At 35.0% G+C, this 3,098-nt stretch overlaps 1 long non-coding RNA gene across 1 annotated transcript; it reads right to left on the reverse strand.

Moving 5' to 3' along the window:
• Positions 1-591: 591 nt before the first annotated feature.
• LOC132123386 (uncharacterized) lies at positions 592-2,868 on the reverse strand. The gene is made up of 2 exons (XR_009426506.1): positions 2,342-2,868; positions 592-865 (listed from the first exon to the last, which is right to left on the reverse strand). It is a non-coding gene; the product is annotated as an uncharacterized LOC132123386 (long non-coding RNA).
• Positions 2,869-3,098: the final 230 nt, after the last annotated feature.

A 3,098-nucleotide genomic window follows, 5' to 3' on the forward strand; every position in this document is an offset into this window, starting at 1 on the left:
AAAACTGAGCCACACCTGAGCATGATCCAATTTTTCTGTGGCCCAGCTCTGGCCCACAAGACTTGGCCCACATACCGCAATGAATGACGGTCCTAGTGTGGACCAGGTCTGGATTCCAGACAAAGGCCATACATGGGCCATAACTGGACCAAGTCTCGGCCAAGTTAATTACCCATAACTCCAATACGCTGGACCAGATGAGTTCCACGTCACCCTCAACACCACCATAACCAAGCCACTTACACACCCCTGCCAGATAAATAGTCACACCAAGACAGTATTCTGAACAAATATTTAATTGTGTTAAACATCAAAGCATTGGCATCTGTTTTTTCATCATGACATTTTTCCGTTGTACAAACTCCTCTCTAAAATGACACTCCTCTGTCAGTTCAGCTAAAAATAAATAAAAACAAAAATAAAACAAGTGCCGTTTTTTTGGTTTATGATGTTTCACTTTAAATGTTACTGGATCATCAAGTTTCATTGCCTAGTGCTTGAACGTCCATGTTTCTGGTCACGAACAAGATTCACTAAACATATAACACTAGAACATGTTTCATCAACAAGTTTCACTTCATAAACACTTGAACGTCCACGTTTATGGCTAGGAACAAGTAGAACTCTTCAAATGACTCTGAAACAGTCATGATTCTGTCACTGAACAAGTTGAACTCTGGACAGAGCTTTTGAACATCCAAGCCTAAAGCCTGTTAACCAGTCATATTGTCCTTATGCACTTTGCTCTTCATCCTTTCTTTCTGTCCACCATCTCTGTCTGGGGCCAGATACAGCCATCTTTTAACGGTGGAATCAATGTCTTTCTCTGTGGCATCGGATGTTAGGCGGTTACGTCTCACAGCCGCTGAAAAACACAAGCACACATGATGTATAATTAACTTATGCATCATCAGGTAATGTGGATATTGAATCAAATGCAATATTACAACAAAAACTGAACCCAGATTTAAATTCAAATTCTGACTGTCTACTACAGGTGAAAGATCATTCAAGATGTTTATTTTTACTTTTTTTTAATTCAGTGTATGTTTTTGTTATGCAACCTTGAGCCATATACATAAAATGTTCTCTCCCTCCTTCACTTTCTTAATCTCTAATATAGTGCATTCATGCTCAACTATGCTGGTTCCAGATTAGTTTTTTCCATTCATGCTTTAAAAATTTAAGTAAAGAGAGAAAGAGAGAAAAAAAAACCTTTGTGGGGTCAATCTCCACACTTAACTTTGATTTGAAGGAATTTTTTTTTTTTTTTTGAAAACTGGACAAAAAGACAAAAGGTACAATACTGTGTAATTGAAGGCTTTATAAAAATAACTGCAATCCAATGAAGCACTGCATAATCAAATTAAAAACAGCATGACAGTGTAGTTTTTCAAAAAGAATTCCACTTTCAAACTATTACTTAAAATCTATTAAAATAACTTTTTTATATTAAAAGTATAAATGACAATTTATATTTGTAAGGATCCACCCACCAGCCACAAAAGGAATCCAGTGGCCTGGTCGAAGGTTTAATGTATATTTTGTCTTTTACTTGCGCTTCTAAATTTTTCAGGATTTAATTTCATTTTTAGTCTAGCTCCATGTTCAATCTGACTCTAATTTCAAGTGATCATTTAATTTAGGCAAAATTAATAATTAAAAACTGATCACAAAAATCAATTGTATGTTAATTTAGATATTTGAATATTCTGCAAATCTGATACTTTCATATTCATAATTCGTTTATTAAGGACCTAACATTGCTCAGAAATTCACTCTTTGAACAGTGAACGCACAGACACAAACTCGCCAGTTCTGTAACTTACTCAGTGAATACATGGTGATTATAATACTTTTAAATACTCAACTACTCAATGCTCAATACTGTTTATTACTTATTGTCACCTTAATTTAAAGGTTGGCAATGTCAAAATTCAACATATTACAGTATACGGATCTTCATAAGTAGGGTTGGGTATTGTTTGAAATTTTCCGGTTCCGATTATGGTTCCATGTAAATGAACTATTATAAAGTGCCACCACCAGACCCGGAGATCGGCTGAATGGATTTGAAAACGGTAAAACTCAACTTTTTAACTCTAGGGAAGTTGGAAAATTAGCCTATTTTTTAAAAAAGTGGAGTGTTCCTTTAAGGATGGGTGAAGGGACAGATGAGAAAATGGTCTTTCTCCCAAATCTTCCCGTCAGATTAGAAAGTTTATTGTTTTGTTGGATGTCATGCGTGTTGCAAGAGTTCCTGAGTTTTGGATTCACAAGGAATTGATTTCATAAGGAAATAGTTTCACTCCTTACATATTGGGAATAAAAGGCAACTTACCAATCACAACATCTCGTATCTGTAGGCGTAGGAAGCTAATCTTTCCATTCAATCCTCTCATGTTAACTTTCCTCGCCAAGGAGTTGGTAAACAGACCATGCATGATTCTCCAAACAGACTCCTGCACGTCCGCCCCACCTTTAAGAGCCAGTGTGTTTACCTGAAATCATTTATGTAATTAGTTTTAAGCAGTGGTTTAATATTTTAGAACTTCAATCACTAAATACAAAGATTATTATAGTTGAAATTGGTCCAAAAATTATCTCTCTTAAAAAAAAAAAAAACTATTGTGTGCTCCCGAGAAACTGTTTAGGTGTTCACACATTACAATTTCTGGCTAATCTACTGTAAACCATTTCCTTTGTGCGTCACTGCCATTTTACTGTGGGAAAAAGGAGAGCAGAGATGCAAATTATTAAGGAAGATGGCTTTCATTAAGGCCCTGTACGCATGGATAAGTTTTTTGTTCGTTCAGTGTCAAAAAGAAGTTTGAAAAGTTTGAAATGATCAGCAGTATCCACCTTATTTTTCACCTTGTGCTGAAAACTTTGAACTGTTATTATAATCAGTTCAGATGTCATTATCTATCACAAACACACTAGTTTGGAAAGAAAATATTTTTACCTTATACAGCATTTGAACAAGCTGGACTTCGAAACATGTTGCGTTTATATATATATATATATATAGTCTTACATAATGGAAAGCAGTTTTACAGTATTAAAAATGAAAAATTGTGTCAGTGTTTAATTTCATC

The sequence above is a fragment of the Carassius carassius genome, chromosome 41 (genome assembly GCF_963082965.1).
Source record: "Carassius carassius chromosome 41, fCarCar2.1, whole genome shotgun sequence".
In the NCBI taxonomy this organism is placed as follows: Eukaryota; Metazoa; Chordata; class Actinopteri; order Cypriniformes; family Cyprinidae; genus Carassius; species Carassius carassius.